We start from the raw sequence: 27,682 nt of genomic DNA on the forward strand, positions 1-27,682 counted from the left end.
TCACATACAAAAATAATATAAAACCCGATGAAATCAAAGGTAGAAAGAGTGACAAATTGTGAAGGCAGCTTAGTGAAACTTACCAAAAGAAGCTTAACTAATCATTTCAAATTGTCATTAAAAACTTCTCAACATAAAGAACTATATTACATGTCCCTGCTACAACTTTTTAAACCATGGAGAAAAGAAGAAGAGTTACTAGATATCTATGACTCCTATGAAGATGCTTTCAAAGCAAATGAAAGCACTATAACAGATTTAAACTTTACACAGTACAAAACAATGTTGCACAATGAACAGCAACACAAAGAAGAACTCCAGGCCCAACTAGATAAGGACACTGCTGACAGTAGTCAAGCTTCTGTTACAGGAAGCCAAGAACCACTGTGACAGCCACTAATAGCAAATGAGGCAGAATTAGCTATGACAGAAGTAGAAAACACTATGGGCCTCATTACGAGGTAGGAGGTACCTGCTAAGTCCCCATTTTGAGAACCATTCCCCATTCCCATTCGAGACCCCATAGGGCTCAATGGAAATGGGGATGGGGCTAATAACGGGCCCGCTTAGCTCCCTGGTCCCTTAGCGGCTCCCGCTAAGGGACCTCGTAATGTGGCAGTAAGGGGTTAATGGCAACAGTACCCTTACCGTTGCCGTTAACCCCTTACCATTGACCTCTTAATGAGGCCCCATGTCTCACTATGAAGAAGATAAAGAAGACTTCACTGTATTGAAATCAGATTTGAACAATGAGCAGCGTAGCATTTTCCAAGAAGTAACAAAAGAAATTGAACATGGTGTATAACATGAAAATAAAGTGTACCTGCCAAAACTACAAACCTATACTGCTATACGTTAGTGGTAAAGCTGGTTCAGGAAAACCATTCTTAATCAAAATCATCAGCAAGTTCCTTCAACATTTGACAAACAACAAACTGTCAGCTGTTGTAACTGCCCCCACAGGTTTAGCTGCCTACAACGCTTTACACCGATTACTACTCCTTCCAGTAGAACACCAACAAAATTAGATTATTACAAACTTTCTACAGACACTGCAATGGAACTAAGCAGAGTTTTGAAACAAATGGAAATGCTACTAATATATGAAGTGAGCATGGTCTCCAACATAATGTTGGCTTTGATACACCTCAGATTATAGGAAGTATTCAAAACAGACTACGAAGAGCTCTTTGGAGGAAAATACATTGTTGTTTTCGGAGATCTTCTTCGATTGACACCAGTGAAAGGTGAACCTATTTTTAAAACCTTAGGGCACAAACTCTGCCATAAAACCCCTGGCAGCATAGGAAATGTCAACCTTTGTCAACATTTCCTTTACAGAGAATTAACAGAAAACATGTGCCAGTCTGCAGAGGTCACATATGCCAACATTTTAAAAAGTAGTTGGTGTACTATCTCAAGAAGCACAATCAATATTAAAAACCCGACACATCCATGCACTCTATGGCCACAACTCATGTGCTACTGATGTCATGGAAAAATGAGCACACAAAAATGTCAAATGTATATATTTGATGCCACATCTTGCAAGCTGTTCAAAATTCAATCAAACAATGTTGAAAAAAGAAACGCAACCAATAATTGAAATTTGCTCCACAGACAAACTGGACGTAAATGGTATGACACTACCCATGTGTCAACAAGCCTAATTACCTTAGAAAACTCCATCTCCAACACAGCTGGTTTGGAAAAAATATTAAGATTATCTTTAAACTGTCGAATAATGCTTAAATGTAACCTTGACGTGGAGCAAGGACTAACTAATGGAGCACTTGGTACAGTTGGCTTTCAAACATACCCACATTCAGTTTGTCAAAATTCTCTTTGACAAACTATTAAAAGTTAAAAGGATAGGACGCTCAACAGCCCGATTCATTCTTTTCAAAGACATGTATGTACGCAGAGAACCATTTTCTCTAACTCTAGCATACACAGTCACCATTCACAAATCACAATGTCTTACTCTAGATAAAGCATTGCTAGATATTGGGAACACAGTCTTTAAAGAAGGCATGAGCTATGTAGCACTGTCACGCTTACATACACTTGACGGTCTATTTCTAATCAACTTTGATACAAGTAAAGTAAATGTTGATATTTCTTGAATTCTAGAATACAATAGGCTACGTTCACTGTACACCCCCATCTGAAAACCTATCCTGTTCCACAAAAAGGAAAACGCTGTAAAAGAAAACTATTTCAAACAGAAACGAAACAGGATCTCACTGCAAATCCTCCAAAGAGAGTAAAAGAAGCTAATTCTCCATCAATTACTACAACCAAAGAAGAATCTACTGCTCAACGTAACTCAGGTATTTCTTCAAAGAAACAGCACACACTCCAAAAAAAATGACTTGGACACAGAACTATCAGGTCCTTTCAAATTTTCAAATATAACTGGTAGAAATTGCTATGCAAATGTAGCAATAAATATTCTATTCAAATTGCCACCAATTATTGACAACATTTACTTACACAATACAGACCAATTGTGTTTGCAAATGTTAGTCCTTCATAGAAATGCAACCAACAATCCTGACAACACCGCAGTGTTCTTGGAATAAGACAAGAATTGGACTTCAGTGCTGAAATTGTCAAATTTACTATAAACTCACAAGAAGATCCACAAGAATTTCTAATATACTTACTACAGGTACTGGAAAACAAAAACATACCTATAAATTAAATCTTTCAGATTTCATACATGTGGAAACATACATGCACTCTCTGCAACCATGTGGCGCAGGAACAAATCCCTAATGAACGCTTTGTGTATGTATCAATACCTAACTGTGAATCCATTCCATTTCAGCAAATTGTACAAGATGCAAACCATGGCAGATTATGTGCTACCTGCCATTCAGATAATCGCTCCACCTTACAAATACAAACACATAGTAAATATGTAATACTAATGCTTCTACGTTACAATGCAGATGGTACCAAAAACAACTGCAAGCTGACTGGATTCACACATGGTCATGTATCACTTGGTAAGAAAACCTTCACAACAATAGGTATAATCTACCACACAGGAGCCACAACCAATGCTGGTCACAACACTGCATATATAAAAAAGAATTGTGGATGGTTTGAATGTAATGATAGTACCATTACTCTAAAGCAGAGATTACCAGCTAATCTTATAAACGCTTATTTAATATTCTTAAAACCAAAATTTAATAACTAATCTGTGCATAGACATTAATAAAACTTCAATTAGAAAACCATAAACAGAAAACGCCAACAGGTATCTAACTGCCCCAAGATTCTGCAACAACCAAACAGATAAATCAATACCACTAAAATATAAGAAGAAATAAACAGTTAGAATACGCCAACAGGTATCTAACTGCCCCAAAAATGTGCAACCCAACAGATAGATGAATAACTTGAAAATATAAATACAAAACTATAACCAGTTAGAATACACCAACAGGTATCTAACTGCCCCAAAAAATATGCAACAAGCCAAATGATAGAATATTAGAATAAAATTATAAGTAAACAATTAGAATACACCAACAAGTATCAAACAGCCCCAAAAATCTGCAACAAGTGAACAGATAGAACATTAGCCAGAAACAACAAATAAACACTGAAAACAAAGAAATAAATGTATTGTACCATAACAAAAAAAGTTTTTTTTTAATCCAGCATGGATTTTTTTTCCCACAGACCCAATGATTTAATAAACAAACACAGAAACTGAGCAAATTGCACATTACACTGGTTTGTAAACTACTAAATATGAGGGTCGAAATAATGCAGAAATGTCCATTATGCAATGCAATAACTCATTATGAACTACATACACCAACATGTTGTCTTTTCTTTCATCACAGAAATTGAAAAAGAATATCTGCTCCAGTTACCCAAGTCATGAAAAAAATATATCCAATCACAAACAATCAAACAGTAAGTATATAATAATTCAACTCACAAATACTGCTCCATAACACAACCATTGAAGCAAACATCTAACCATGCATCACAATCCAAAATGTTTAATTCCATGGATATGTTATACTGCAGTGCTTGGTACCAAACTCTACAATCTTAATTGCATGACTTAGCCAAAACTTCAAATACAAACTATACAAATCAAACAGTACATAAACTTTAGATTTGTGGATATTTGATGGATGTTTGATTCTTTGGTTGTGTAATGCTGTGGTGATTGTAGACAGAGCCTAGAGTCTTGGGTGCATGTCCGCGGTGACCGTGGACATGACGAACACATCAGGGGCACCTGCCACCTAAACAAATACATCATTCGACCCATCTCTTACTCCCCCACCCTCCCCAAGCACTCTTACACACCAACACACTCTCCAAAGTTGTATTTTTCCCCCGTTCGTCTCTGTGCTGTCCGCGGATGTCCGCGGATGCATCTAAACAATACGACGCACCTCACGATTCAACCCAGCCAATCAGCGAACACGCTGCATGTCAAATACAGGGAAATGTGTCCACGGAGATATCATAGATATCACACATTTTGTTAGACATACTCTTAAGATGGATTTCTGAACTCTGTCCTGGCGGCGCAGAAGTTCAGAGGCCAACCTAATTACTTGGAACAGGGTAACCTCTGGACAAGCCAGACCAATCAGGGTAGCGATCGCGGCGGTCAAGACTAGGTCTCAAGAGGGGTGAGGGTGACTGAAAGCCCGCAATGAGCACACAAAGCAAGGACACTTACAAATTACTCCAAACAGGTGTTATATTAAAAATATATACACATTTATTCCAAGGCCTTTGCAACAATGACCGTAGCGAGAAATCACAATAAAACTCTGGTAAACCAACACATACCAAGCCAATACAATATATATACAAATACAAACGAGTCTAAAGCGTTAGATGCACGAAATGTGTAGTCCACCTAGAAGGGGAGGAAAACAGGCAGTGCGAAATAATGATTAAACTAAAAGGAAGTCCAAGCCCTACGAAGAGTGGAGCCTTGTGCTCAAAAGTACCTGCACACGCTGGTGCCAACGGGCAAAAAGGGGAGTCTCTTCGTGGGAATCAGGCAGTTCAGTTTGGTGCACAAATGAAGAAGAACAGAGTTCCACGACTCAAGCACAGCCTCCACTGTGGGCAGAAGCAGAGCGCGAGTACGGAAAGGTGTGCTGTTTGACACAGCGGGGAAAAGCTATGGGCTCCTGCAGGAGGGCGACCAGTTTCTAGCTATGCTACTCACCGGTCCCCGATGCAAGCAGACCCAGGCTTCTCCGCGTCGTTTCAGTGCTGGCAGGTTCAGGGGAGCAGGGGACGTCTCGTCGTTGTGTAGATTCTGCAGCAGCAGAGTTCAGTTAAAGATGTCCCAAACTAAGTGAACCCGCACAGTTTGTTACCACAGCAGGGCAACGGAGCGGCCGTGTGTATCTCAGCCAAATGTACACTACTCACTTCAGACCTGGGAATGCCAAGTGTACGAATCGTGTGTGAGTGACAAGGACTCGAAATACAACACAACCTGGCGGCGGTTACAGAGCAAGACTCCTGGGTAGGCTGGTCAGTCTGCTGGATGGCCCAGAGACACTTCCGAAGGCTTACGTGCAGGAGATGGTGAAGATGCCGTGAATAGCTGTTCCCGCTATTCCAAGGGTCGAAGTACCAGTACAGGCCTTCTGGTTTGATCAGAGGTAGAAAGGGTTTCACAAGGCGACAGCAATGCAGAGGAGCAGTCCTTCAGCGGGTCACCAGCGATTCCTCGGTTCAGCCTCGTGGTTGCAGGATACTTGGCTCCTGTATTCCTTTGTTCGTGAGAACTCAGTAGATCGACATGGTAGTGGCATTTCCAGCCCCCTCTTATCCACGGTTCCCTTTGCGCCAAAACGGAGGGGACCCAATGGGATATCCGCTCATAAAACACTCACACCATACGTGGACCTATCACGGACCACAATGGTCCCAGGCATCCATACCACACTAGACTCTCTGGCACCCAGGATGTGCATTGGGACCAGACATCCCAGTCCACATCCTGGAGGCACACACAAGGCCTGTAGAAGCCCGCGAAAGCACCTGTGTTTCGCGGGAAAGTACATGCCCAAATAAGGAAGGCCCCGGGTCGGCTCGACCTGGGGAAGGTGAAGGGGGCAAGACGGTCAGCGGACAGGACAAAGGAGCCTCGTGGTCTGGCCATTTTGGGAGCCAGGCCACCATTTTGGGCTAAGCGCGAAAAACACGCTTAAAACGCCAAAAGGAGCTCAAAAAACAAGAAACGATCGCTGCCACCATTCCCATCCGTGATTCACGTACACCGATCAGTTACAATCCAAAAAGAGTATCTAGGGCCTGTAGAAGGCTAGAGACCCAAGAGAGCAGTAACTTAGCTTACAGTGCCCTCTTGTGTCATGTTGCACGAAAGCTGCAACATGATAAAGAAACTACGGAAAACAGCGTTTCCCGGTACTGACTGTCTTAAGGGCATGTCAGTTTCCCCGTAAGAATGGAGCGAAAGCCCAGAGGAGTGCGGCAGAAGGCTGCACTTCTCTGGCAAAGTCTAGATCATGGTGAAAACAACAGCAAAAAGTTTAGGGATTGCCACATGGAAGGAACATTACCCACAATTAAGAAATCTTTCCTAACACCTACTTTCTGCTTGTTTTAAAAAAACAACTGGATGGATTTACACCAAATTTTCAAAAGCACGCTTTCGGGACCAAGCTGCTGCTCCTGCCGCAAATTTGGTGCAAATCCGTCCAGCGGTTTGATCTGTAGACGTGAGCAAATTGTTTTTCCCCATTCACTCTATGGGATAAAAATAAATTGTGGGACCCCCCTTATAACTTTGCCCCCCTGCACCAAACATCACTAAACTTTGCAAAACAATTCAGATTGGGCCATATACTTTTTTTGCAAAGTTTGGTGAGGATTCGTTCAGGGAGAGCGTAGTTATAAGCCACCCAAAAAGTGTTCTTCCTATGGGATTAGTAACGTAACCATAACTACACGACCACTACTGTGGGCTGTGTAATGTAAATAGTATAAAACACAAAAAGAAAAGTAACACATTTATTTAAAAACCGTTTTTAGATAAAGGTTTTTTTTCTTTTGAATAAAATACCTCAATTTGAAAGTTTTACTTTACTTTCTGATTCCTATGATGTAGTAGGCCAGCTGCCATATGCTGTGAGAAGAGTGTTCATTTGATTAACTAGTAAATATATGTGATTAGTGTACCTATTTCTATTATACAAGTCACATGTTAGCTTTTAACTTTAAAAAATCAAGCACATGGGTTGCCATTGAAGGTAGTCAGATCCTATTTAAACACTCTGTTTTTGATGGAAAACAACATTATGTCTGTTTGATAGTTATTTTAAAGGACACGTTAAATAAGAAAGGTCCAGTGTTGACAAGTAGTAGGACTTTGCAATGCTCTTTTTAACCCACCACAACAATGATGCTCTTTGCTAAGTAAAATCCAATGCTCCAACCATGAGTATGTCAGACTATACCACATTGATGATCTATAACAAGGTTAAATTGTGTATGTGGTTTTCTGTATCCTTGGGAAATGTCTGACTTGGGATGATAAAGCAATTTATAAGGTAGTGCTGCCCTTTTAAGATAAAGACACTTTTCTGGAGGAAAAAAACATAGCTAATTTACATACCCACAACACTAAAGCGTCTAAAGGGTAGCTCTTTGACATGTGGGGTTTTGGCTTACGTGAAATGGTGTATTCTATGCTGAAATTTAAGGCAGAAAGTTTATTTCTGCTTTTTGTAAACTCACCATAACATTGATGGTGTTTGCTAAATACAGTTAACAGATAAAATATAATTACTTGACCAGGTGCACAATATGATTCCCAATACATTTCTTGTATTTTTAGTTAATAAATGTAATGTTATATCATGTGATATTTCAAGATAGCTTCTTTAGGTTTCGGTTGTTAAGAAGATTGTTCAAAAAAAAAAGTCAGTCTAATGTATGGCTTTTAAAATAAGTGGGGTGTAGGATTCAAAGCACAAAATGTATCAGTTGACCTTGCATGAAGGTATGCTATTATGATTCTCAACCCAGATGAACAAGTTACTTACCCCTTGTAGCGTTCTTTCGACTGGATGTTCCACCCATGTATTCCTTATCTTTGATATTTACAATATCTCAGCTTTGCTGTATGGTTAAATAAAATTCAGCAGGGGTCGCTGTGCGTCGATGCTTGTCGACTCAGAGGCCTCCGTCTCGATGTCGATGTCACTACTGGTATATGTAGCAAGCGCAGCGCCCATTGTCCTCAGTTCCGATTTTTCAAGTGAAGCATTTATCTTGTGTTCGACAGTTACTCCCCCTGAGAGAGCGTAGACTGTAATCGCAAGGGAAATTCTACTGCGGGGTAGGTTGCGAGAGGTGATAAGGAATACGTGGGAGGAACATCCAGTCGAAATAACGTTGCCAGGGGTAAATAACTTGTTCTTTTCAAATGGATTGTATCCTCCCACATTTTCCTTATCTTTGATATACTCCGAAAGCTGTATAACTAATTTGGAGGAGGGAGTAGAATTTAGTGTGACATACATTTTCATGATTTTCTATGCACCGAATGCAACACTACTTTATCAAATGCAGATTCTCGCCTAAAAGAAGAGTCTAAACTATAATGTTTAGGGAAGGTGTGTACAGAAGACCATGTGGCAGTTACACATATATCCCTGATTGGGACTCCCTGTTGTAGAGCAGAAAAAGTTGCCATGCCCATGGTTGAATGAGCTCTTAGGTGTTCTGGGGGATCTTTACCCGCCAGTTTGTAGCATTCCAATATTGTTAAATAATCCATCTGGATAGAGTTTGTTTGGTAATAGCCAAACACAATTCGTGACTTCAATAGCCCACAAATAACTGGTCAGCCTGCCTTAATCTTGTCATTCTGGAGATATAAAAGCTCAGTGCACGTTTAGGGTCAAGCCTGTAAAGCCTTTCCTCTTCTTTCCCAACATGTGGAGGAGGATACAAATGTGGTAACATTATCTTCTGTGTGAGATGAGATGAGTGTAAAGGCTCAAAAGGAGCTGCCATCAAAGACTTTAGCAATAAATTGAGATCCCAAAGTGGGACTTGAAAAGGGGTTGGCGGGAAAACATTAGTCAGTACTTTAAATAATTGTACTGTTAGAAGTATCTTAAAGTAAGATACTTCCTCAGAAGTACTTACAAATTGCACTTAAAAATAGAAAGCACTACCAAGTACCCCTTAATGGTACCAATCTGGAGCCCCAGATTTGCAAGATGCAACAACATTCTTACCTATACACCAGCTGCAAAACTTATTCCAATGGCAGCAGTATAAAGATTTGGTTGCTGGCTTTCTGGCAGAATGTAAAGTCTCCATTACAGTGTCCGTGAGGTCCCAATCTTTGTATCTCAGCCTCTCAGAAACCATGTGTGAAGGCTGAGCATCATGATATCTGGATAGACAACCCGACGCTCCTCTCGCGATAGAAGGTCCTCTCTTTGTGGAAGACGTATTGGAAGGCAGATGGACATGTCCATAAGATCCTGGTACCAGGTTCTCCTGGACCAATCCGGGGTAATTAGAATCATGGATTTCCCAAACTTTCTCAACCTCCTGATTACGTGAGGAATCACAGGGACTGGAGGGAATGCGTACAGGAGTGAAAATTCCCAGTCCACTATGAACACGTCTCCTAGAGCTCCTCTTGGGGGGAATTCCCTTCAGCAGTACAGTTCACACTTCGGATTGGCATCTGTCATGAACAGATCCACTTGTGGGGTTCCCCAAAGGTTGAAGATCTCTTGAAGGACTTCCTGTCAGTCTGTTGGTATGGACTCCCCACCCCATAAGTTAGACGTCCATCACTACTAATATCTCTGGTCATGGTTGCCAAAAAGGTTTGCCATGCTTCTGAAGTAATAGCCTGCCATTTTGTCAGATGCTGTGACAATCTGCTTCTTACTGTAGTCTCAGAGAGGTTTTGGGGTGGCTGACGCAGTGGCTAAAGGTAAGGCAGCTGCTGCTTTTTGCGGTCTTAGTATTACTTTCTCATCCACCATGAGGGAATCATCTTTGTCCTCTTTGAGCTGGCTGTACTCTGCCCCTTCCAAATGTGCAGTAGTGGCAACAGGACCTACCCCTCCAGGGTGCACTCGTGGGATGGTTTGGAGGTTGTCTGTTTGCAGCCCCAAGGGATTTGGCTGCCACCTTGGAAGTTTGCAGCTTCTCCAAACTCTCATCAGCTTTGTTCCCGAATAAATGAGTGCTGTTAAAGGGCATGTTAAGAATCCTGGATTGTACGTCTGGGGCCAATCCTGACTTTCTCAACCAGGCACATCTGTGCATCACTGTGCTTGCTGCAATAGAGTCGAGAGCAGTCTGGAGGGATTTGCACATTGCATCTTTCGCATCCTTGACAATGTTAAGGACTCCGTCTTGCTCTTCCCCTTTGGGGATATGGTCAGCCACCATAGAAATGCGTGCAAATCTTGCTAACATGCATGTATCATTGGCTGATTTCAAGGCCATACTTCAAGCCGAAAACACTTTCTTGGCCATGTCGTCATAACGCTCATCATCCCTATCCTGAGGTATTGTAGGATAGGCATTTTGCCTAGTCGTGGAGGTGGCCACCTGAACCACCTAGCTTTCTGGTGTAGGATGCTTGGAAAGGTAAAAAGGGTCAGAGCTTTAAACCCTGTACTTTGCCATCAATTTCTTATTGACACCCGGGATAACTTCTGGTGATTCCCAGTTAGTAGTGACACGCCTTTGTAAGGCTTGATGGAAGGGTACAATTGGGTCCTCCTGCGGCCCTCTCTCCGAGATATCTGTAAGAGCCCGTTTCAGAGAAGAACCTGTAGACGAGGAAGATGGCGATCTGTGGCGCTATTTCTTTCCGTGTCTAAGGGTCAAAAAGTGTTGTGAACCACTTCGAGACCTCGAACATTTATGCTTTCTTGACCAGAAGAAACTGTTTGTTTGTTTATTTATTTATATTGCACACAAAACCCTGAGGTATCTAGGTGCTTAAACTTAAGAGATTAGTTTCAGTGCTTCGGGTTACAGAAAAGGAAGTGTAAGAGGTGAATTTTAACAACGTGGAACGTGCAAAGGTAATACATTGTACGCAAAGTGCAAAAGAGTAATAAGGTGATCACATCCATTGAGCCTGACCCCATGTAACAATGCTGCAGCAGCACACAGATGTGAAAGGCAAATCAGTGGGCAAATACATAGTGCCTACCCCATGTTGCAGGGCGGGAGCAGCACACAGATGCAAAAGTCCAGCAATGGGCAAATACTTGGTGCCTACCCCATGTTGCAAGGGGGCTGCAACACACAGATACGAAAGTCAAATCAGTGGGCAAATACGTGGTGCCTGCCCATGTTGCAGGGCGGGAGCAGCACACAGATGCAAAAGTCCAGCAATGGGCAAATACATGGTGCCTACCCCATGTTGCAGGGCGGCAGCAGCACATAGAGGTGAAAGTACAGCAATGGGCAAATGCATGGTGTCTACCCCATGTTGCAGGGTGGCAGCAGCACAAAGATGCAAAAGTGAAATCAGTGGGCAAATACATGGTGCCTACCCCATGTTGCAGGGTGGCAGCTGCGCACAGATGCAAAAGTCAAATCAGTGGGCAAATATATGGTGCCTACCTCATGTTGCAGGCCGGCAGCAGAACACAGGTGCGAAAGTCCAGCAATGGTTAAATACATGGTACCTACCCCATGTTTTAGGGCAGTAGCAGCACACAGATGTCAAAATCCAGCAATGGGCAAAGACATGGTTCCTATCCTCTGTTGCAGGGCGGCAGCAGCACACAGATGTCAAAGTCCAGCAATGGGCAAATACATGGTGCCTACCACATGTTGCAGGGTGGTAGCAGCACACATATGTGAATGTCAAATCAGTGGGCAAATACATGATGCATACCCCATGTTGCAGGGCAGAAGCAGCACACAGATGCAGAAGTCAAATCAGTGAGCAAATACATGGTGCCTACCCATGTGGCAGTGTGGCAGCAGCACAGAGATGCGATGGTCCAGCAATGGGCAAATACATGGTGCCGAACCCATGTTGCAGGGAGGCAGCAGCATTCAAATATGAAAATTAAGTAAAAGGAACTATCAGGCTTGGAAGAGTCGGATGATGGGGACAGGGGGAGGACATCAATGGCAGGAGAGGGGGCGGGGCACACACAGCATTGCAGGTGACCGGGGGTGGGGGGCATGCACAGCATCACGGGTGACCAGGAGGAGTAGGGGCCACACACAGCATCACAGGCGACCAGGGGTGGAGGGTACACACAGTATCATGGGCAATCAGGGGTGTGGGGGCACACACAGCATCATGGGTGACCAGGGAGGGTGGGGGGCACACACAACATCACAGGGGACTGGGGGTGGGGCGTACAACCGCATCATGGGTGACCAGTGGTGTGTGGGGGGCACAAACAGCATCACAGGGGACCAGATGGGGGTTGGGGGGCACACACAACATTGTGGGTGCCCAGAGGGGGGTAGCGTACCTGTAGCGGACAGTGCCAGCTCCTGCCTCCTGGTTCAGCTGATTGGCCTATCAAGGCTGGCCAACCAATGGGAGAAGGAGTCGGGGCCAGGCCATACAACAAGGACGCAGAGTTAGAATAACCCAGCCATCTTTAAATGGCCAAAAACACATGTGTAAGTAAGTGCGCAATGCACAAAGAAAATGAAATACCCAGGAAATGGGTTTCATCTATGTAGTAAGATTGCGCTTCTGCAATCGTTGTGCCACCAATGTCAATTAGATTATTATTGAAAAATAAATACACATTATGCGCAAAGAAGTCCAAAAAGGCCAGGCCACCTTGGAAGGCTGTGGAAGGGTCCAGTGAGGCTGGGAACAATGGCCATAGGAGCAGCACGGCAGGCTCCAAAATGATGAGAAGGCAAGGCAGAAGTGTTCTCGACTCGTCTGAAGTTTGTTACTTTCTTGACGGAGTGGAAGGGTTTTTTTTGTGTGCTACCAGCTTCCCTCTACGCTTTCTCAGGGCCTTGGCTGTCAAAGTAAGACAATCTTCACACTCTGATGATGGGCGAGTCGACCCCAGGCACCAGAGGCAGATCCGGTGAGGGTTCATCACTGACATCTTCGCACAGGGCGGTCACTGCATTTTTTTAAGCTGGATCTCGGGGGGGGGGTAGGATGCCGAAGATGAAGCCATGGTTACTCTACTCAAAGAAATGTCAAAGATATTCCTATCAAGGAACAAGGCATACCGCATCCGAGTGTGGGTGTGGAAAACCTGAACTGAGGCAAACGGGTGCTGCATGCGCTACATATACCAGCAGTGACGTCAACATTGAGATGGAGGTCTCCGAAGGATATCGAGTAGACAAGCATTGACGCACATAGCCCCTTAATGACATTTTTTTGAAGAAGCAGCAAAGCTGGGATATTGGAAATATCAAAAATAAGGAATATGTGGGAGGACACAATAGATTCCAAATTAAATTCACCAAGAACCATACAATACGTATTTAAGTTTAAGGTGGGTAGGGTAAATACGGCATCATATAATTCAACTATGAATTTATTTTTGCATGTGATTGAAGGTCACTAAATTAGCAGGAATCAATCATTTACTAGGGGTTGATTTTGCATTAAATGCTTATTGCATGCAGGGGACCACCAATGTAAGCATTTACAGGATGTTGGGTACCCTGCATGCAATTAAAAAATTGTTGTCTGTGAAATATTCTTTATGGATGGCATTTACCAATAGACTCTCGTGGAAACTGCCTGCTTTTAGTAAGTGTTAAATATAGGCAAATTCCATAGGCATCCATTTTTCTGACACCCATACCTTTAACGTTTGAATGAACACACCTGGGGCCACATTTTAGTATGAGGCACAAGTCAGTGTATCCACCTGAATATTTTGTCTCAGTGGGAAAATACCACTGACACCAGTCTAGCATGACAACACCAAATAAATTGGGTCACTTTGGGTGACTGCTTTCTTTCTTAGATAGCAGCTTGGGTATCAAAGGGTGGTTACCAAGTTATGAAGTGACCTTAGAGCAACAACATTATAGAGGAGCAGCAAGAAATGTATGTTGGATTTCCATATGAGGGAATGGCTTATATTGAACTTTACTGAATGTGTGGTGTCAAAGTTGCAGGATTGGAGCAAAGAGAGTTACGCTGAAAAAACCCTATTCTGGACAAAAGATGTACAATGGAGGGTCTAGTGTGACTATGAAATATGCCCACACCTGTGCCAAAATGTTGTTCTTTCAATCATTATATACCTTCTTCTCTGATTGTAAGATGAGGAAAGTGTGGATTATTAGCTCCCGCCAGGTTGGTCTTCCACGAATGGATCCAAAGGTTACAAGTGATTTAGGTGATACAATGAATTACCTAACAAATCTGTGAAAAAGAGCACACTTAAATCAACACATACAATAAGCCAAACACACCAATTAGCTACCCCAGCAAAGAAAAAACACAGTAAAAAGCTGAATATCTGTTATAGACAGACTGACTAATGGATATTGCTCTGCATCAAAAATTGCTACATATTAATTTTTTTAAACAGAAAATGGTATTTGACATATTTCAGTATGGTTAAAGGAGAGACAAAAGATTTGACCAGTACCTGGAGACCAAGGTACTACATGCTGGCTAATGTGCATGGTGTGTCTGGGACAGGAATCCAACCCATTACATCTCTATTTCACTTCTTTGGTGGCTTAAAAGTATCAACACCAAACAGAGCCTGGCACCTCTGGCCCACTGCATCTCCTCCACCTTCTGCTTTAATTTTCAGTGTTTTGCAGATGACACCAAGCTGTCCTTCAGGCTCCCCTCAGCTTCTTCTTCTCCTTCTCTCATACCTGACTGTTTGTCCGCAATTCCAGAATTGTGTGCCTCCAACGATCTCTGCCTTTATGCCAGTAAGACTGAGATCCTCCTCCTTGGGACACCTGCTTCGGCTTTCCCTCTCTCACTCTGGATGCCCACCCTGGGTCCTCTAACTGCTCCCACCTATGATGCTAACAACCTTGCGGTCATCTTCAACTCCACACTCTCCTTCTCTCCTCAAATCTCTGATGTCTCCAAGAAGTCACACTACCAGCTGTACTTCCTCAGAGGTAATTTTCTATTTCTCACTTTTCCAGAGCCCTGGCCCTCTCTAGGCTGGACTGCTGCAACAACCTCTTTCTAAATCTGCCTGCTGCTACTCTTTGCCCTTTACAACTTATCCAGAACCGCACTGTGAAATTTGTCCTTGCCCTCAAGCCCAGGGATTGCATCTCTCCAGCCCTTTAATCTCTCCACTGGCTCCCTGTGGCTGTGAGGATCAATTTCAAGACCCTCTGCATCGTCCACAAGGCTTTCTGGGACTGGGGTTCACACTATCTCCAACTTTCACTTCCTAAGCATCTTCCTTCTTGAGTCCTGCCCTCATCCACCTCTAACACTCTGAGGGTCAGATGCTTCTCCATACAGAAAGTGGGTAGTAGATCTCTGTCATCAGCTGGAGCCTCCCTCTGGAACAGCCTCCCTGCCTCTGTCAAACTTGAGCAGGACCACCTAAGGTCCTGAAAGGAATCCAAGACCTTCATTTTCGATTCCACTTTCTCTCTACCTCTCCCTTGCTGATGTCCCTGTCTGCTGCACATACTGGTTTCCTGGCCACCCACTGAATTTACAGGACCACACTTCTCCACAACCAGTTGTCCTTGCACTTCCTCCGGTCCTCCTAACGACCTAAGGGTCTGTATCTGCAACTCTACAGCCCCCTGACTCTCTGCACATACAAGCCACCTCCCAGCAGCACTTATGAGGTACTCTTCACTCTCGCTTCCCCACCTCCCGGCAGCACTTATGAATTACCTTGCACTATCCCCTCACCCCTGGCACTTCTCCCCTTCCCATCCCCTGATTTGCGCAATCTGAATGACACAAGGCCTAGAAGGACTGCTGTTTTGTCCTCTCTTCCTTGTCTTATCGCACCTAGAAACACTTGTGTACAGGAGCTCTATGTACGACTTATATCATAACACAGTCTTAATGGCACTTGCATTTGTACAACCAGTACCAGCAGTACCATGTATCAGGTGTGTGGCAAGCCCAATGGGACTCAGGTTAAAAGACACTTTTTCAATATGGGCCATTCACTCAGCTAGTCAAAGGTGCAAAAAAGGAAGACTCTCAAACTATCAGTGTTATCAGTTATTGGTAAAGCTCATAGAGAATAGCAGACCTAGAGAGGAAAGTCATGAGCATTCAGAGATAAACCAGGGTTTCTTTGATTGTATACTGAGTGGCACAAATCAAACTCTGCTAAGCTCAGACCTAATTATTTAGTGTCGGAAAACCAGAAAACACCATACCAGAGAAAGAAACATGGCCTGGTTTGTGGGCTTGTATTTCTTCATCAAATGCATTTTGTTGTTGTAATCTTTTGTGACATACATTGGATACAATGATAGTAATTACGGTATCATGTGAGAACAACATCACTGTTGCACCCTCAGATAGCACATTGAATGATTACATCATGGGTGGGAAATTCGATCCTCAGTTGTGGCATTTATTATAAGGTTAGAAGCATTTGATTATATACTGACTATATAACTACATATATTGAGAAAGGGTTTATAGCACAGTGATTTCTCACTTTATTATATACATGGCATATTGACTACTTTCGGGGTAGATACAGTCTCCACATCATAATCTGTGGCATCAAGCTAGACAGGAAATTACCTTATGAGCAATATTATCTATTTACAAAGTCTCTTCAGTTTATTTTTTTTTAATTTTATTTGCGATATGTGTTTATATTACACATACTCAATCAGCTAATCCTTGACTAACAGGAAAAAAAAAACAAAGGTAGAGCAATGGCAACATGGTTTTAACACTGTTTCCATGTACACTGCCTTTTCAAACTCTAATATCTGAACATCTGCTCGACCAACAACGTTGGTCCTCTGACTTTATGCTGGGGAAGTCGTCACAGTAACTTCAAGAGTCAAAGGTAGCTTGTCTACACAAAGAAGAGTTTACCTGACTGTGAAATCTCACTATTTTTTATACGCATTCATCATTAGGTGAATTAAACAAACCTAAATATAGACAACTATTTCCAAATTGCACTTGCAATTTACATTTCTTTTTGAGCATAGACGCTTGTAGTGTAAGTTAACAACATTTGCAAAACATAAAACATTCAAGTTACTTTACTTTGGCTGAATGACAGATTCTGACAATCACTTTATTTTCTTCACTATCAATGCCCAGTAATGTATTGGAGAAAGATTACATAGAAACAAAACATTACACTTTTAATATATTCAATATGCATGCCCCATTAATCAATATATTCCCACATGCAATGTGGTTTGGTTACTTTCTAGCATATTCATGCAAGTGAAATACAAGCTCTGGTAGGCTTCATCAGAATATACAAGCTTGGATTTAGGGAAGTTATCTTATCACTTTAAAAACACACACAATATATGTTCACCTGCACTACAAAGGAATAAGTAGCCATCTAACTTCAGTTCACAGATTGGGTCTTACTAGAGCAAGCTTCTCCCCTATATTGGGAGTGTGATTGGTGAGTGTTGCGTGTTCATTTGAAAGTATATAATTTATTATGGAACCGAAATGGCCCAACTGAGTGAGCTCCCTTTCCAGCCACTATATCTTTTTTTTTCTTTTTTGCTTATGGTTTGTTTACATAAATCTTTCCTTATTCACATACATTTATAGAAGTTCCACTCAAACTTTATCTTTCCAAGTTCAACGATAATACACATTTTTCTGTTGCTATCTGTATTCTCTCAGATTTAGTCAAAAGGAGCAGCGTCCATAGTGAGTTCGCTGTTAAAATTGTACAGTCCTCAAATAAATGTTTAAAGAATTGATTTTGCTTATTTCTAAGCCTTTGACATTCAGAGACCAAATGTTGTAAGGTCTCGGTTTGGGTGGACCCACATTTCGAACCTGCAAGCGCTATCTTCATTCTTTATCTGCTTCCTTCTATGCTGTATTTCTCTGGTAAAGTGCAGGTTTAACCGAAAGCGTAGGATAGTTTGTCTGTATTGTGGATACAGGAATTTTAACAGGTACCTTTCCATTATCTTCATCTTTTTTTCAAATATTAGGCCAGCTTGGCTCGATTTGTAAGATTTCACGCTTGCCATTGTTATCATCCAGTCATGTTGGTACATTTACATTTTTGCATTTGATGGGTTCTGCAGTAATAAGTCCTCCATTATATTTGCCTCATGAAGAATTTGATTGATACATTTTCTCCAATTAAGCGTAAATGGTTGATTTGCTTCCTTTATAAAAGCTGCCAGTACAGATATTACAGTTTCCTTTGTCTCTTCATCAAGAAATGTCCTATGCAATGCACAGAGCTTCCATTTATACATCCCATATAATGACGGGATGTAGTTCATAGAGAAGTTTCGCCATTGGTAATGATTTTGGAAGATTCAAAACTGATTTCCAATAATGGCTTTCAATTTTAATCCAGTAGGGTTCCTTATTGATTGGTTTGGTATCTGATCCATATAAAAGAATTTGTACTGTTTTTTGAAGGTAAAACATGACTACTGATTTAATTGAAAATGTCCCATATTTACATAAGATGATTTTTGTTTGAGAAATAGCCATATTTAATTTTGCTTGGATGTCATGATGGTATGGCTTGTACTTGCTACAGTTGCTGATATTTATCCCCAGATACTTTTATACGTCAACAACCTGCAGGGCCTTACTATCCAAATACCATGTCATGATTTTCTTTTCTTTGGGAATTTGTTTGGATGTATACATTCAACTTTCAGTTTCTGCGTATTTATTTCTAGATCATTCAGTTCTGCATATTGTCCCAATGATCTAAGAAGATTGTGTAGCTCAATGGGGGTTTTAGACATCAGAATCAAGTCATCCGCATAGAATAATGCAAATAACTTGTTAACCCTAACCGAAGAGCATGAGATATTGTGGATTCCAGATATTTCATTATATCTGATATGTAGAAATTTAAGAGGGTTGCTGCCACTAAGCATTCCTGCTACAATCCTCGCATTGTACTGATGGGTTCTGACAAGAGTCCTTCTTGTGTTAGTCTTATTTGTATTGGAGTATTTCGTTGTATCAGATGGATGAAATGTAACAGATGTTCAGGACAGACAGCTTTCATCAGATTCATCAATTTATTTCGGGAAACTGAATCGAACGCTGACCTGTGTCTGCATTGCAGTGGTTTATTAGATCCCAAATTCCTTTAGAGTTTTTTTTTGTTGCTACTGATGCCAACATAATGTGTCCATCATTTTGATATATCAGTGCCTTCCTGGCTATTATCCAGTTCTTATAAATCGCCTTTAATTTTTTTTTTATTTGTACCATTTTCACATGTATAGGCCAAGATCGAACATTTCTTATTTCTCTGTGTAGACATCTCTTTTGTATTTGAATTGGTCTATCAAAGACATTTTTACTCTTAAATCTTGGTTTATATCCTTCTTCTTGTTTAAATAATTGTAGAGCACTGACATAATTACTTTGTTCTTTAATATTGGTTTCCAATTGATTCTTTATAGTTTGAAGCAAACAAATCACCTGTTCACAGGACCAATCTAGTCACTTCTCCTCCTGTAAGAGTGACTTTCTGTTTATATTTTCCCCATTGATGTTTTGTCTCTGGGTATGACCAGCGCCATTTTAGCACAAGCTGATTGTGATCACTAGATTCTTGATGGATAACCACAAATGATTCTACACATGGTAGCAACCGTCTATCTGTATATATATGTAATCTATGATGCCCCTTTGATTGTTCCTTTTCGCTGGGACATCTGTTTCAATTGTTCTATTTAGCATGATGAAGTCTTAATTTTCCACTAGGGCCATCCAACTTCGAGTCTCGGCCATTTGATTTTTGTTATTCATGCTCAAACAGTGTATATTTAAGACTCCAACAATGATGGTTGCATATATAGTAGATTCAAGAGCAATCATATCTAGTAGATTCTCAATTATTTCCAAAAATCATTTAGTCTGGATAGTTTGATGGTTCCAGTAGATATTCATCCAGTTAATAGTTCTGTTCTGAATATATATCTTCACTAGCTGTATGTACTGATTGGGTTGCTCCCAGTTCTCAATCTGACATCCCGTGGACATTTCAGCAGCAGTTAATAAGCCAGACATAGGTCTTTCTCTTTTTTGTCTAATTGCTGGAACACTTAGCAATACTGAAGGTGGTCATTCCCCAAACGCATATCCCGAGCTCATAAACAATGGACACACCAAGTAGGGAAGGAGGCCATGAGATAGATTGCAAGTTGAATAAAGTTTTTATATCAGGTAAACGATGCATGCAGAGGACTCTACTGCTCTGAGAGTGCTCTGCCAAACAATATATGAACAGTACATTATAAAGCAAAAACGTGTCCTGACTGAGGTCATTACATACAGTGAAAAATAAAAATGTTCATTGGTGGGCCCCTATGGCCCAGTGTGTAACAATAAACAGTGCCAGACTCCGATTGGTTACTGTGGCTGGGGCGGTTTGTGGACACGTGGGTCAGCTAGACTCATCTTCGCGGTGTGAATGTCAGGCTGGGTCCATAAGATGTAACTGTTCTAGCTAATCTAATCTACACAATAATTATTGCCATGCAAAGAGTAATGCTGGGCATAAAACCTGTACCAGAATGAGGGGTCACATATAAATCATGGGCACGCATATACACATTTTAACCCCGGCCTTTATGGGGGCAGGGCTGCAGTGGCCCTTTTTCCCAGGTGCCTTATCTGGGGGGTTTTGATCTGTGATTTATTCTCCCTGGTGCATTATGGTTATAACAAATGGATTGATGATTGTTGGACTAAAGGGGAATATATGATCGCACAGGATTAGGTATATGGGTGCAATTTAGGATTGTCCATGGGGAAAGTCTTTCAAACAGTTACATGAAAGGAGAGTAGAGGGGCAAAAAGTTGTGCAAGCAGTCATTCCTAAAGGTGGGGTTTGAAGGAGCAGGAGAAGATTTGTGGAGACGGATGAGTACACTAGTTAAGATTCGACCCGGTCACACACAGGGCAATGAGCTCAGAGGAAGAGAAAGAATACTGTATCTGTTTGCAACAATTCGGGCCTGGGTTTCCGTGAAAAAAGGGCTGGTGCGGTGTAGACAGGGGAGGGGGTGTTGGGGGGCCAGGGCTGACTGTGCGTGGCACTGGACGATTGTAGAGAAGGCTTTTTAGAAATCATTGTTGGGCCTAGTAAAATATGGAGTCTGGGGTGGCACAAGACACGTGTCATCCAATGGCTTCTTTCCGCTGTCACCTGAGCAAAGACAAGGGGACGCCTCCCTGCGATGGGATGAGCAATAGATGCCTTTCATGCAGAATGTACAATGGGGCAAAAAGACCCTTCCTCCCTTGCACTACAAAATCATTCCAGACAGGTGTTTGGTCGAGCCACGTCTCTTGTAGGAGAACAATATCACTTTGGTGTAAAACCATTACTTGTAGAGTTTAGCAGGTGTTTGTGGCCACAAGTGTTCCAGATAGTGAGGGTAAAACTCTGCTTCCTTGATTGTTACACTTTTTCAGCAGGTCAATTCTGGAAATGATTTCTCTTTTTACTTTGGTCGTCCATTGATTTTTGGTGTTTACTCAAAGTCGTATTACATGTTGTTATTCTAAAATTTGGTCTACCGTTGGGTTCAATAGGACAATGATCCTGCTGGGTGATCCTAGTCAGTTGTATTCTTTGCTTTTCATAACTGGGCATATGTACTTTGCCTTTTATATGGACATATTGACTGTGCTCTGCCGGGAAGATCTCAAATTCCAATTTATATAGCTCTCCTTTGGCAAGCCAGATAGTATTAAGTACTATTCCTGATCTAATGTATAATTTCACTGAAGTAGAGTCATTGTCATGTAAAAACTCCACGTGATTGATGTCTGATGATGTCAAGTGCTCTAACTCTTGCACATCACCAACAACGTTCAGTTTGGATGCCCTATTAAGATGGCATATGGGACAAGCGCCAGATCTACATTGCATAATGATTTTATGACATTGTTGTTCCACTTTGTCTTAATTTTTTGTTGCCTTTTTCAAGAAATCTCTTACATGTTGATGTTGATAATTAGTCATTTGATGGGAGATCATAGCATTCACTGGAGGTTCCTTCTCTTTAGACTTTATATTTTCATCTCTTTTATTTGTGGTCCTCTGAGAGCTTTGTGCACTGTACATATACTGCTGTACTGACTTTTCAATTTCATGTATCTTTTGTTCCAATGAGGCTGCAGAATCACTGATCCTTTCGTGATCTCTCTTTTTAAATTCCTGAGCTTTTCTGTGTTTATTTTTTTTTTGTTGGCAGCTTTGTTTTTCGATTTATCACAAATGGTTGTGCTTCAATCTCTTCTAAGAGATCATCCAAAGGTTCTTTATGAATCACTTTTAATTGGCCTTTTACCTGTGCCTTTTTTTTTATTCCCTCCGTTTTTTATATTATTCTGCTATTGCTATTACAGATTCAGATTTGGTAGGCTTTGGAATTGTCAAGGCTTTAAAACATCGCCTAGAATGTGTTGTTTGTTGAATTGTGCTTGTTTTAATATTTTTTGATTTCTTTTGTAGTTGTTTTTTATCAATATTTTTTGTTTTATCCTTTGCCTTCTTAAATATTGCAAAGTTAATTTTTAGTTTTGCCTCTTCCATGGTCTGTCTAACATCCATTTCTATTAATGACATTTCCAATGTTGAGGCTTGACATGTGTTATGTTGAGATGTTGATACAAAATGTATGTCATTAATTATAGGATTTGTTATTTGCACTTGTTTATTAGCTGTATTTGTTGGCATTTGAGACATATTCTCCGTTGTATCACCATTCAATTTTAGTTCTTGTTCACTTATAACTTTTTGCAACAAAACATTTTGGTCATTCATCTTTCTATCGATTTATTTGTACAATTTTGCCAGCATTGTTATTGCTGTATTCATGTCAACAAGTGTAATTTCCACTAAATTAGACTGTGTGTAATTAGATTGAGTCATGAGCTGAAATTCTTTATTCTCTTTTTGCCTCTCTGGGATTTGATTATTGAAGGATATTGATAAAACAGATGAATTTTGTATTGTCCGCTTAAACATCAATGGAGAATTCGATAGATTAGAGTGGAAGCTCAAAATGTACTTTTTTAGCTGTAGCTAAAATCTCAGAGCAGTTGCTTTGTGTTTAGCAACATCAGATGTTACTTTTAAAGCTGTTTCAGTGTCATCCAAACACACAACTTCTGCTGCCTCAACCAAAGCCTGAGTTGAATCAGACTATGTTGAAACATGTTATCGAGCTGTAGAATGAGAAGGTTTGTTCGACAGAGGCCCAGGGTGGCCGGTGGCAGATGCCTAGCCATATACGCATCAACTGCTTTGCATATCTCTTGGCGATGATCAGCCAAGGACTGAGCATCTTCCACAATTTCAGCATCCTTAGAAGATCTGTCTATAATATTAGATGGCATTTTAGATATTTTCTTATTTTTATCCATATCATGCACAATTTGGATCAACTCGTCCAAAAGGGGCATAGGATAATACATTTACATTTGTGGCAGGCAAATTGGTGATTCTTTTGGCCTGATTTTGGTGCACATAATTCTTTGTTACAGCATGTGAGGCTATTAGTAGATTTGTTTTAGGTAGATTGATAGACTTGAACAGGTGTTTTGATGTCAATGTAGAATTAGAGCTCTTCAAAATGTTTTGGTTCTTAAGTAATTTGTTGTGTAGCCCACTCTTCACCTTTGCCTTGTGTGCAGAGACATTCTGCTTAGAGTGTCCTTGGTCAAAGATAGTGTAGGCTTCTTTTACCCATCCAACATAGGTTGGAGGTTGCTCTAAAGGCCCATCCATGACCCCATTTATACCATCGATTATAACTTTGTCAAAACAAGCAAGGGAGGAGGGAACATATTCCCCTGACTCCATGCTTGCCTATGCCATGGACTCATCCCGCCACAGATTATCCTGTGCCAAGGACTCCTCACTTGCAGATGTTTGTGTTGCAACACTAGTGCAATTCACATTCTTATTTAGAGCCAGACAAATAGACCCTGTACCTAGGCTCAATGCTTTGGTAAGGTCTTCTTGCCAAATTAGTATCTTTGCGGTTTGAGTGGCTTGTGCCAATAACTTGGCATCCAACATGCCAAAAACCTTGGCTAGTGACTGCAAGGCCACATTCATGGCATGGAGTGTAATCTCCAGTAGATTTTGTGTGCTAGCCTCTTTTACCCCTTAGTTAGAATCTTTATCAGAACTGTTGGGTCTCTGTGGTGTTGGAGCTATATATGATGCTGAGAGATCATAATAAGCATGAGTAATCTCAGCAAATAATACTGGAGAACCAGATACATTTTCTGCCAAAGCATGAGCCGAGAAACAGTTAGATTCCAGATCAATAATCGCCATATCACTCAGAATTTAGACAACTGGTGTGCATGGAGCCACCATATTTGCAGCTGTAGGTGCGGCACCCAAAATCATACTGTCTGACAAAGATTTATTAGTCAAGTTAATTGGCTTCGAGTTAGTTAGGTTCTTTAGATTGTCCACAGCAGGTGAGGCAGCTTCATGGTCTAATGGCGGTGTACTAACACCTATTCAAGTGTCTTTACCATCACCCACAACCGCCCCTTCCCCTCTTTCAACCTGCTGTATATTGTCCACATTGTCCCGCTCCTGAATCGATGGACCTGTGGCAGAACCAGTCGCAAATGTAACCAGGCAGGCAGGTTCCATGTCAACAGGACATAGCTGCACTTTGCAAAAGGATCTGATATCAGAATTCCTTTCTATCTTCTCTGTCTTTCGCAGCAGTTTGGGGATTTATGATTTGGCTCGACCACTGGGGGTGGAGCACAAATGGGTTGCAGCTCGCATCCGTGTGTTAGACATTGGGGAGCTTGTCTTTGCCTCCTGTACTTGTGCCTTAAATGGAGGAGGCATACCAGTTCTCAATGAGAATGCCACAGTAGAATGTGCCTGTTTTTTAAAGGCACGTACCAAAAAGGGGCAGAGTCTGTATATTTCACAAAGGAAGCAGCTGCAATGCTCTCAATAGATATCACTGGATGTAGATGCAGACCAGCAATAGCAGCAAATCTGGTTGGAAAGGACTGGAAACGCAGAGCAACTCGGCACAAGCAGTATTTCACCGGTACTTCACCCGTACTTCGCAATGCACACATGCATATTAGCACCTCTTAATTTTCCCAAATCTGGACTCCGGTACCTCAGAGGGAAAATTAATGATATATATTCTCTATTTTATCATTTCAAGTCATACGCATCAGTTTCAATAAAAATGACCCGCTCAGGATGTATCAAAACAGCTGCCATATTCCCATTCTGGTGCTACAGAGATAAAAAGGGACCTATATTCAGATTAAAAAAAAAATATGCTGACACACATTACTGCATATTCTTCAGTGTACCGGATTTCTAAATGTGATTTAAATTTCAGTTCTACAAAATATTATTATTTTCCTGCTGCTCTTGATGTAGTCAATTATATCATATGTTATCTAAATGTTAGCATGCTCCAGAAGTGGCATTCTTTTCTACAGGAGCTTGCCGCCCTCCCCACATCTAGTGGTTGTTCTGGATATCTCCTTTTGATTACAGCCTATGTACCTGCACACAGGTGTACGCATGTCAGCACATGGAATATTATATGTCAGTACCCATGTAACAAAAACTACAGATTAAGGTTTGTCGTATCATGATCAGTTTGAAATTAGTTCTAGTTTTGTTCACCAGGGCATTGTTTATAGTCAATGAGTGAGCATGTGGACTTCCAGGAGATCAAGGAGGATGTCAAAAATGTTTTAGATAAGGGAAATTGAGTCCCTCGTGATGACACTTTTTCTTTGTTTCTGTCTGTAGATATTTATTTTAGCTCTCGTTATCATTCAGGCCCATCATCAAGGGAAAGTGAAGCAGTAGCACCACAACTACGAGGTGCTTTACATAGAAAAGTTTTACGTCTTGAGTCTGAAATAGATCAGATTACAGAAACCAAGATATGATGGGCAGGGTGTGGTATCTGTCAAGAATCACAGACCCTTCAATGTGTATCTTCATTGTAATAAAACAAAACAGGAAGAAGTGTTCACCTATTATCAAGAATACAAATTATGTTCCAATTGACTGGGAACCCATTAGCAGCATGGGTCACACAAGACAATTTATCATTTATTTATTTATTTATTTATTTGTACATGGTTTATATAAACCTTTACAAAAATAGAAATCACATATAGAGGTAGAAATTCACATAGTAAATAGTACATCACATGAACTGATAAACAGTTTAAAATCAACAATGCTCAAATATCATCTTGAAATGTCTTAAAACTTATTTCATAAATACAAAATTCATCGTTCACAGTTAGACTGACAATTCATGATAGTGCACAAAAATTCTTTAAAAAGGCTATGATTCTAAGCTTCAATACCATAGAGTTGTTATGTTGAATCTGAAACCATAACAAATCCCTATCTACACAGTGCAAATGTCTTATGAATTGCTGAAAGTATTGTATTTGTTCCTTCATTAGCGCCGGGCATAGCAAAATCAGATGCAGCAGGGTTTCTTCCTCCCCTTCTTTTTTACAGTGTTTACACCAACTCCACTCATCTTTTAACATATTCCATCTTTTTAAAACATAGTTAGTTTTAAGCACATCAAAACAAAATCTCATAAAAGTATTTCTAAAATTTCTTGACGGATATTTTTCCAGATAAAATTCCAATCGGGGTTTAAGTTTCCAACATGAGTAGGCTTGATTCATTGTTTTCGATTGGGCTACTGCATCAAGCGTCAGTTGCCAATCGTTACATTTCAAAATGTTTTTTACTTTCTGGTTATTATTTATTAGCAACTCAAATGATATACCTGCTTTCTTCAGTATTTCTTCAGTGTCTTCTTTAAGTTTCATACAAAACACATTTGTTACATCTTTCCCAGCTATCGTATATAGCAAATTAGTGTTTGAAAGTGAACATTTTCTCCATAATAGCATTTTTTTCCAGACAATAATGGATCTCAGAGACTGTAAACCAAATTCATATCTAATTACATCGATTGCAGTATTCTTGGGAATAAAGTATAGAACCCCATTCCATATGACACTTTCGAGTTTTTTTTATCAAATCTGTGTTTTCCAGCTCATAAAATTCTAGCCTGTATACCAATTTAGGGATACATGACATGATGTACAATTGTTTTAATGGAATTGCTGTAAATCTCCCAAATTTTGCATCAAATTTGCATATCTGTCTTAAAATTTTGTCTGCTTTATTTTTTAGCTGTTTTTTCATAGTAACCGTTGAATCATTACCTACAAACTCATATCCCAAATATTTGAAAGACTTCTGGCATGTGATTTTTTTTTCCCTTGACAAGACCAAGATAACTGCAAATGCTTTTTACATGTCTTACCCAGGCATATAATAGTAGTTTTGTCTGCATTCATCTTTAACCGAATACTGGAGATAAACAGCACAAAAGCATTTATAAGTTTCTGCAAACCAACCTTAGTGCAATCCTTAAGTAAAAAGTCATCAGC

The sequence above is a fragment of the Ambystoma mexicanum genome, chromosome 5q, assembly GCF_040938575.1.
Source record: "Ambystoma mexicanum isolate Mex_15411 chromosome 5q, UKY_AmexF1_1, whole genome shotgun sequence".
Lineage (NCBI taxonomy): Eukaryota > Metazoa > Chordata > Amphibia > Caudata > Ambystomatidae > Ambystoma > Ambystoma mexicanum.